We start from the raw sequence: 10,225 nt of genomic DNA, 5'->3' as shown, positions 1-10,225 counted from the left end.
ACCGGGGCCGGCTGTATTCGCCAAAAATCATCCATCTCGGGGAATGACACGTTGGAGATGAAGGAGTTTCTGTTGGAACACGGACAACTCTTTATTCTCTGTATTCAGAGGGAAAACAGAACTGATCAGCATCTTTGCAAACATTTGGCCGTTTTAATCCTTCTAACATGAGAACAGTGATTTCGCAGTTTGAAGAGAAATCAGATTGAACTCTGAACAAAGCAAAGGAGGTTAATTTGATCATTTATGAGATTAAGATAGATTAAGATACATTTATTTGTCCCAAACACATGCACAGACATGCACAAGCACACTCATGAGAATTGTAGGGAAATTTGTCCTCTGCTTTTAACCCATCTGGTGCAGGACACACAGAGCAGTGGGCAGCCATGTACGACGCCCGGGGAGCAAGGTGCCTTGCTCAGGGGCACTAGACAGGGTAGGGAGAATCCTCTTGGATTTTTGAACAGATCAATCCAGGTTCGTCTTTTTGTTCTTTCTCCGTGGAGTCGAACCAGAGACGAACCAGAGACCTTTTCTGCCCATAGTCCAAGTTTCTGCCACTAGTCCACCGCCTCTCTAGAACAGAGTTCACCGTTCCCAGCGGCACTGCACTGCTAGGTCGATGCGTGGACATTTCTGCTCCTCTTGCCAAAAATCTACTTAATATATGGTCCTTATATAGAGGACATATCAGATATTAAACTGATAAGAACAGATACTACACTTGATCTAATGTGTTTGTCTACGATGCACTTGCCTTGTTTATCTCACGTTTTCTAACTTCCTTTTTAAATATCACCTTTGAGCCTTTTCTCCTTTAATTCAGTGAGTTAATTTACTCGCTCAGCACTTTCACATCATGTTGTCAGTCTAGACAAAGACGCAGCTAATAAACACAAGTTATCATGATTTCCCCGGTGACTTTCTGATATTTAACAGCATTATTCATAATGTTTTATTAGTTTTTTTCCCCCTCCCAGACTTACAAAGCCCTCTGGCTGGTACGGCAGCAGGTGGTTTCCCTTTGAAAGACACCAACACAAGTGAAGATAAGTATTTATTCTTAAATGCCAGGTTTGACTTCAAAAGTGAAAAATTCATTTTAAAAAACGACTTGATCTTGAGGTTGAAAGTTGAATTAATGTTACTAAAGCATGTTAATCTGAACAATACGCTCCTTTGAATACGCACAATTTCATTTCCATGCTAAACGGACTGCACTCACTTTTGTTCAGAGGAAACCACTCACACAGCTTCACACAATGACTCACAATAACCTCACACACACATTCACAGCGCTTCCTTATCACACATCATCCTAACCCAAGGATACTTTGAGCCGGGGATCGAACCGCTGACCTTCTGCTTAGCGAACGACCCGCTCTGCCTCAACGTTTAATGGCGGTTGTAAACATGATTGGCACGTGGAGCTCGCCAGGATGATTAGAACTGACAGAGCATTAATTTATGTATTGTATGTCAGTAGAATAAGCAAAGTGAATTTACTCCACCGCTCTAAATGAGGCTGCACTTCATGATTGAATGGTCACCAATCAAATACGCTCACAAACGTTTATGACCGATCTCCAGTCAAACCACAACATCCTGAGGAAGACTGGAAACAAATCTTAATATCCTGATCTTAAACAACATCAACTGGTTTGTGGAAGACAAATTCCAGATTCAGGAATTAAACAGAGGAGTCATCTATGTTTTAAAGATGTTTCTCTTGTTTGTGGAGCAGTTGAGGATCAGTTGTTTTGACGTTGTAAAAATTATGAGACAGCCTTGATTTTATAATTTCCTTGTGAACTCATTCTTTGCAGAAGAATATTTAACATCAGAAACACATAAAACTAGAAAACAAACTACCGAATGAGTCCGTCTGACTTTTGGGGAAACGTATGGAAATGATGCATGTGGAATATTTGCAATGTGTTGAAATGATGCAGCCATAAAACATGTTGGACTCGTTTGAATATTTCATAAGAGCTGCAGCACACTGGTGGAGAACAGGATGTTTTGTTGTCGACAAAATAGACAATATTCAATTAAAATATGAGACTTTGAGAAACAATTAACAGGAGATAACTACAAAAATGAACAAATTAATGGGACTGATAAAATTTAACAAATTGTTCCAACTCAACCCGTTATTATATTTTCAATTTCAGATAAAAGGGTTTTATTGCGATTCCTTTTTATGTGTGTAAGCAATTGTGTAAACAATTTAATCCATTTCCAAATGTGGAAACCTCCTGCTGGTCTGACTGGTTCTGACCTCCTCTACAAACTGTTTTTCCAGGATATTAATGGTAGACACCACAACTTGTCTGGTCCACTTTTGTTGGACTTGGACCTTGCAACTTTCCCACATCCCTGTATCAACATGACACGTAACTCAAAAGTGTGATATACATTAAAAAAAATACAGGTTAGAGGAAAGAAAGGGAAAAAGCAAAGTTTAAAAATAATCCCTCAACCTGCCAGGTGGCTTCAACAGATCCATGCCCTCAATTATCCTTTTGAACCTGTGACTGTCTCCTGCCTGATCTCCTGAAGCCGCTCCCTGTCATTTAAAATTCAAACTGCCGTTTTCGAGACAGTCGGAACTGTTTTTCCTCCTCCGTGTAGCCCGGAGCTTTTTTCTCTTCACATGACAGCCTCCTGTTAACATGAGCCGGTGAAATAAAAATTCTCTTCATTTTACTTGACTTAGCTTTTTTTCGGCTAAAGGCTTAGGCTGTGATCCAATTTCTAGGCCCAATTTACATCCGGTGTTTATCGAATTTGCCCGGTAACCTTGTCATGGGGTGCAGTGTATGACAGGACTTAATCACACAGGCACCCTGCTGAGTGAAGAGAGCTGCAGGTTTGCTTCAGACTCATCCCTTCTTTAAAACCCACAGTGACGCCCTAATGATGGCTGGAGGGTAGATTCTCTCCGTCATGATGCCCATATGGAGTGGCTGCCTCCTGCACTGCTATCTGCCAACTTTATGCAACATTTTAATATTTTTTTTCAAAACTATCTGCCTTTACTTACTTTACCAAAAAGGCCAAACCTCCCTCAAGAACCGATGGTGAGCTGAAAGGTCTCTTTTCCTCCGCTTTGGCTCTCAGCCGCGTTTTGTGCTTCATGTGTCAATATAAAATCCTGGAAAATAACCCAATTTCATTTCTTTTTTGCACTGTTCAATGAACCAAATTCGGCACTGGAGCTCTTCTGCACCACAGCCCGTCATCTCATATTATCATCAAGGAGGCAAAGTGCCCACTGCTCCTCACAATAAACCAAACTAAACTGAATAAACCATTTTACTTTGTGGTAACCTCACAGGCGTCTATGAAACTCTAAATGTATATACTCTGCTTTGCATAAGCATTGCGTTTTGCAATTCTGCAGGGGGTTGGGGATGGACCTAAACACATTTTCCATCTTTTTTTCTTGCCTACATGAATTTGTTGACCAGATATTGGTGGGAGAGGCGACCATTTGTGCAGAAAATGTGTCACAGTTGAGTTTTTGGGCATTCAAAAGGGGGAATTTTTGCAATTTGCAAATGTAGTGAAACATCCAATCAGTAACAGTGTGCCCACACTTTTTCTTCCAGTTGAAGTTTTTCTACTTTTCTTTTTTCAGTTTTAGCACGAAATTATGCAGGAGCAGCTCTGGATGTTGCTGCTAATCATTTCTTTATCTCCTGTTTGTGTGGATATCCTTGAGCCAAACCTTGGACAAGAATATGCATTGAGCCATTTGGCCTCGGAACACATCACACACAAATCACAGCAATTCAAAAAATTCAAAAAACATCACGTTGCGGTGCCCGAGTGTCTCCGAGCTGAAGTATGCAAACACAAACATTTCCACATTGCGTTACAGAGCAGTAATGACACTTGTTTTTATTCCAAAGCCCATTTCAAGTCAGCCACCTAAGGGCAATGAACAAATCACAAATTAAAGGTCAGCAAATATGTGCACGCTGCTGATAGCAATGCAAAAATCCAATGGAAAAACACAGAAAACAAGACAAGGGCGTCTGTCAAAGATAGCAACTTGCATTCTGTAAATGCAGATTAAAAAAGTCAGGAGAGAGGCGTATTTAAAAAGATTAGTTTGTTATTTCTAAAAACAAAAACAAAAAAAAAAGATGTGCACTCACACAAGAAGCAGAGGAGATTAAATGCTCAGGACACTGAAAGCTTGGATGGGAGACTCTGCGTGGGGGGGGTGAACAGACGTCAGATGAGCAATGACAAAGTAAAAACTGAGGAAGAAATGTTAAGATTAAAAGTACAATGTAATTTGAAAAAGACAGAGTTTAATGGAAACCCACCACAACAACGGGGGTTTTTAGTTTATTTATTTATTTTTCTTTAGAGGACGATGATCAATATGGGGTCTGTTCAAAATGTGCTCCAACCAGTGAAGGCTCTATTCCTAAGGAAATAGGAAGGTCACTGAAGAGTTCTAAGAGTTTTCAACATAAAGAGGGGAGATGCAGCCCACCTTGGCTGGTCAAGTGTTCAGATCTATTTCTCTCTCCAGCTGGTCCTCCTATCAGTTCTCTCCTGTCCAGGTCCACAGCTTCTGGACCAGCTTTCTCCACAGTCCATCCAGTCCACTGACCGTTGGGAAGGCAAAGAGAGAAGCTGAGGCCCCTATGCTCTGCTGCTTTTATAGAAACAGCCATCGATGAGTTGGATTTGATCACAGATTAGAAAATACCTGACACCTGTGCCGAGGAGGAGTCCTTCGCCAGGCCTTCTCCCGTGGGAACGTCCTCATGCATCCACTGAACCTGATTAGATCCAAAACAGAAGAATGAAAACATCCCAAAACTAAATGTGGCAGAGCAGAGGCAGCTTCCACAGCGCAGGCACTAATTATTCCCACAGCATGTCTCATAACAGAAACGCTGGATTGAAGAGATGAGGTAAAACAACAGGTAATAATTTATAATGTAGAGAAAGCCCTTCAGGACAAAGTCTGCTCAGGGAAGGTACACAACTTTAAATGAATCCTACAGTTCTGCAGAAGAAAATCTAAATGTTTATGAGGTTTAATGTCGTGGCCAACACGTCATGAACGAGATGAAGAGTCCACGTCCATGGCAGCAGCTCTGTGAGGCTGCACTGAGGCACAGCAGTGTTTCCAGGTTACTGATCGCTGGCACGCCATCTTCATTCATCACAGAACCAAGCTAACATTTGCTAATTAGTACAAACAAAGCACAGCCAAGGATGATATTGCTACTTTGAGAGGTTTTTCCATCTTAAACTCAAGTACTTGACAAACTAAAATTGTTACCTGATGGTGAGAGTCAAGAGATCAATTGAAATATAACACCAAATCACAAGGTCAGTATAATGGAGGGAAAGCCTGTGATGAGGGCACATAGAACAAAGACTCACGCAGGACTCAAGCTAATTTTAAAGATCAAATACAGTGTCAGTTTAAATGCAGGCAGAAGTCATACATGGGAAGGCAGTCAGTGTAATGGTTAATCCACAGGCAGAAATCACAAAATCACAAAACCAGCACAGAAGAAAAAAAACAGAACAAGGCTCGGAAAACAAACACAGGCAAGGTTCATACACAGGAGGGCTGCACGAGGAATTCAATGCTGGAAAGCTTGAAGTACAGAGGCGTGTGAGCAGGTGTACAGTGTATAAACTGGGTGATGGATTGGCGATGGGAAGAGGTGAAACTGGAGTGAAGAACTAAATGAAACAGGAAGTGAGAGTTGAGTCCGGACGGGTCGTCACAAAGTTTCCCTGAAACTTAAAAATTTTAATTCTGACCACAACATGAATGTCTGAACCAGTTTCTGGGCAGTGCATTCACTGACTATTTCACTCATATTTCACTCAAAACCATAAATGGGCTTCGTCTCCCTGCGGCACTTGAGGAAAAGTCAGAGGATCCCAACAAGATTTCGTGCCAATCCATTAAGGAGATGTTGAGATGTTTCACAAAATAAGAAAGAACTGTGACCTCCGTGTGCACTAGAGAGAAAACCACGGAATCACCAGAGTCAGTTAGGGTTCACCCTCTGGGGACCATGAGAGTAGTCGTGTTCAGTCAGGACCAAAATCGTGAACGGGCAGAGCAACATCGATGTCCCCAGAGGAACGCCGTCAGCTCGGCTGCACATGGCAGACTTTGTAGATTGTAAGGTTGCAAGTGAACAAAACAAATATAAATCTCTATAAATCTCAGATCTCAGATTCTAACTTTAGTTTTTAGAACTCTTGAACTGATAAGAAATAACTTATCACACAGTCACACAATCAGACAATTATTCCTAATTAATGCTAGATACAAGAAAAACTATTTAATTAAACATATGTAATTAAATATTGCATCAGGAATCTAACATTGTCGTTTCGATAATTAAATTAAACAAGTGGGAAAAATCTGTAAGTTAGTATGCAAGATGCAGTAATGGAAAGGAGGCAGTGAAGGTGGAGGATTACAGTAATTGCTCAGGATGCTGAATAAACTGATCTGATTAAATCTCGCCCTTGTGTTTATGTCAGACTAAAGGAGGGAACCTGGTTCGTCCCCCCCGCCCCCCCCCCATGAGCCTCTGTTTACCAGGAAGCTCCTCGTAATGAATGAGCCTCTTAATTGCCGCGCGTCCTCCAGAGCCAAATGAATCATAAACTGTATCTGTGTGTGATTGTGTCACCACAGTGCTGACTACACAACAGGCCTGGACGGCTGCATTTACATCCCGGTGACATGGTGAGCGGTCGCATTGGTAACTTGTTTCGCTAATGAGCTGACTGTGGCGCCTCAGTGCTCAGACACCGGACTGGGTTTTCCTCTTTGTTTTTCTGGGTCGAGCTGTCGGGTGCTTATCCTCATGGAGGGAGGCAACAGGACGTTTACGCTGAGCAGTAGATATTTAAGTTGCAAAGGCTTTGATGGATGAGTCCTTATAATAAACTTCATTTTAAACTAGCTTGCATACAGCATTTACCTCTATCTCTGGCACCTTACATGCTATTGCAGTACTTGTTAGCTGTGTCTCATTACAGTACTGCATTATTTGGAGGCTGCATTTGAAAACCAATTGCATCACAGTAGCACGACTGATAATCGGACTGACAAATGCGTCCTCTCCTCTCAGAGAAACCAAAGCTTCACCGGGAGGATCACTTTTAAAGAGGTAATGGCACCGGAAAGCGCCACACAGCAAACACGTTTAAAAACCAAGGGGCATTAAACGTTCAAAAAGTGTCCAACTTTAGCTCTGTTGCTAGGCAAGGTCGGAGTGAGAAACCAGTCCGTCTCTTTTGGGTTTGGCCCACTAAGGAGGTGGTCTACGTAGGCTGCCTCATGAATAAAGAACTCTATCTATCTATCTATCTATCTATCTATCTATCTATCTATCTATCTATCTATCTATCTATCTATCTATCTATCTATCTATCTATCTATCTATCTATCTATCTATCTATCTATCTATCTATCTATCTATCTATCTATCTATCTATCTATCTATCTATCTATCTATCTATCTATCTATCTATCTATCTATCTATCTATCTATCTATCTATCTATCTATCTATCTATCTATCTATCTATCTATCTATCACGTCCTCTGAAGGAGCCACAGTGATAGACTAAAGAAATAAAGATGGACAATATGTTCCCAATATCCAGAAAAGAAGGACGCTGAAATGTTCAGTGTTTGTAGTCGGAGTTTGACATGAATGCAATTAAATTTGGGCCATGGCAAATGCATTAACATGGTGGAGGCAGGATTTTTTTACCTATACTGCAGCCAGTCACCAGGTGGCGATTTGGCTTCACTTTCCCTTCTCATCTAAAGTTAAATATAGTCCAGGACAGTAAGACTTGATTCCAAAAGCAACAGCCGATGCATATTTTTTTTGCAGAGCAAGCATGACTGTGTCAAAGTAATTTACATCATGTGTATCGGGCGAGATGAGAGACACACTTAAATTCTATTACTGCAACAACAGATCCCTGTCCGCTGTCTTCTTTCACACCAGAAGAAAGGAAGGAGAAGAAGAGAGATATACCGGCCGCTGTTTACGAAGGTAAACCTCGATGATTGTACATGGTCATTGGCTGAAGGAGAGTGCGCCTCTGGTGAATGGGATTAGCCGAGGGCTTTATTACCATCTGTAAAACATTCCAGACTTTAATGTGCGATAGAGCTCTTCTTTTCTTTACGTTGCTGCAGTGAGCTCGGTGCTGTCCTCATTACAAACGGACCGGGCCTGTAGCTGAACACCTCACCAGCCTCCTCTTGAACGGCACCACCGCCTCCTCCGGTTTTACAAGCACCCGCATATAGTTTGTCACTGTGACATATATATTTATATATGGAGGGTAAACACCTGGGCAGGCCATTGCTTCTACCTTTAGACTTTTTATTAGATACCGTGAGTCATCCTGATGTCCTGATTAGTGGTGGACAGTGGGCCTTGTGTCAGCCTGTCCAGGTCAGAGACCCACATTCGTCTCCTGGAGGCAACGCCAATGAAATACCGAACACCCGGGAGACAGAGAACTCACCGGGACAAGGAGGTTATGTTTTCAGCCTGGTTTTTCTTATGCAAAATTATTTTAAAAAGTTTGATGGAAAGGCAGGACACAGGCCAAGAAGAAACCGATTCAATCTTGGGAAGGGACCTAAAGAGAGGCGTATTCAGGATCAATTTTTCTTTAAGATTTTTTCACCAATTTCCAAGAGAATAATGCATGGATCTTGATGAAAAATACATTAAAGAGATGATATCTATGACTCTGTGCAGTTGGTGGTGTGAATCTAAATAAAAATGTTGGCTCACATATGCTGCCTGTATAAGAATAGATTTTTATTGAATAGTAGACACTCAACACAAACTTGACACCACAAATATTCTCCTTTTTGGAATATTATTTGTTCTTAGGGACACATTTGTATTTCAAGTATGTCGTTGCCGCAGCATTCAGAACCGTGATACATGTCCGGACCTGTTTGTTGTTCCCAGACATCTGTTACGAGACGGGAAATTTTCTTTACAGTCCATTAACATGTATCTCAGGAGAGGGGGTGGCAATCAGCATGTGACCGCATAATAAAAAGAGAAAACTCAAAGTGCACCCAAGACACAGATTGGGATCCAACTGCACAGACCAGCAGGTGGTCGGGGACGTGCTGTGGCGATATTTAATGTGCAGTGTGAGCTCCAATGTGCCGTCACTCCACAGGCAGCGAGAACATAAACACTGAGCTGACCTCCTCTGCTGTTCTCTTCTGCATCGCATGGATCCACGACCTCCTGCCCTGATCCAAGGAGTGAGCAGTGTTGGGAAGGATACTTTCAAAACGTATTCCGTTACAGAATACAGAATACATGCACAAAAATGTAATCTGTAACGTATTCCATTACATTAACTAATCTGAGTAACGTATTCTGAATACTTGGAATTCTTCCGGTTTGTATTGCATTTTTTAAGTGTATGATTGCGGCGTTGTTATAGTCAGTGGAGCAGCAGCAGTTTAAACTCTCTCTCCACCGATGCTGCGGGCCCGCTGGATGTCCGGCTCCCATCCACTCCACCTCTGTGCGGGTCTCACCGGAGGCTGAACCCCCCCCTGCGCCAAGGCTGCCTCGCGCCGTGCAGCGATCGTTTCGGCGTCGGGTCTATTTTTTGCGCTTGACGCGAGCATATCGCTCCAGGAAACACACTGAAAAAGGATTTTAAACGATATTGATGACATATTTTATATGATATAAATGATAAAGCATGCATCCCATAGTTTGTATTCCCCTTCTGTTGTCCTGGAGTTTTAAATAAAGAGAGGGGGGGGGCGGAGAATACGTAATTTACCCTCGACACCCGACATTGAACGGAGCAAACAGCGGAGAAGTTCTTGAAGATGGATGACATTAAATTGGGACGCTGTTACAGTTAATGTTGGAGCAACAAGTGACCATATGCTTTTATACTACTGGGTCAACGGGTGATATTATTTTAGCGTCGCTTCAGCGTCCGGTGTGAACCCTGCATGCCTCGCTGGTCTCCTGCAGAGCCATGACAGCGGAGCTCTGGGAGCGCAGGTCGGTCTTCTCTCACCAGGCGCTGGAAGGGCAGCTTGCGGATCAGCAGCTCCGTAGATTTCTGGTAGCGACGGAACTCTCTCAGAGCCAAGGTCCCGGGGCCTGTAACGGTCCCGAGCGGGTAGCGGT

At 42.4% G+C, this 10,225-nt stretch overlaps 1 pseudogene; it reads right to left on the bottom strand.

Moving 5' to 3' along the window:
* Nucleotides 1–584: 584 nt before the first annotated feature.
* Nucleotides 585–757, bottom strand: LOC133014756 (U2 spliceosomal RNA; annotated as a pseudogene).
* Between the last annotated feature and the right edge of the window lie 9,468 nt (nucleotides 758–10,225).

Source organism: Limanda limanda, chromosome 1, assembly GCF_963576545.1.
Source record: "Limanda limanda chromosome 1, fLimLim1.1, whole genome shotgun sequence".
Classification (NCBI taxonomy): domain Eukaryota; kingdom Metazoa; phylum Chordata; class Actinopteri; order Pleuronectiformes; family Pleuronectidae; genus Limanda; species Limanda limanda.
Note: the sequence above shows the minus strand (reverse complement) of the source record. Positions and strands in the feature narration are given on the sequence as shown.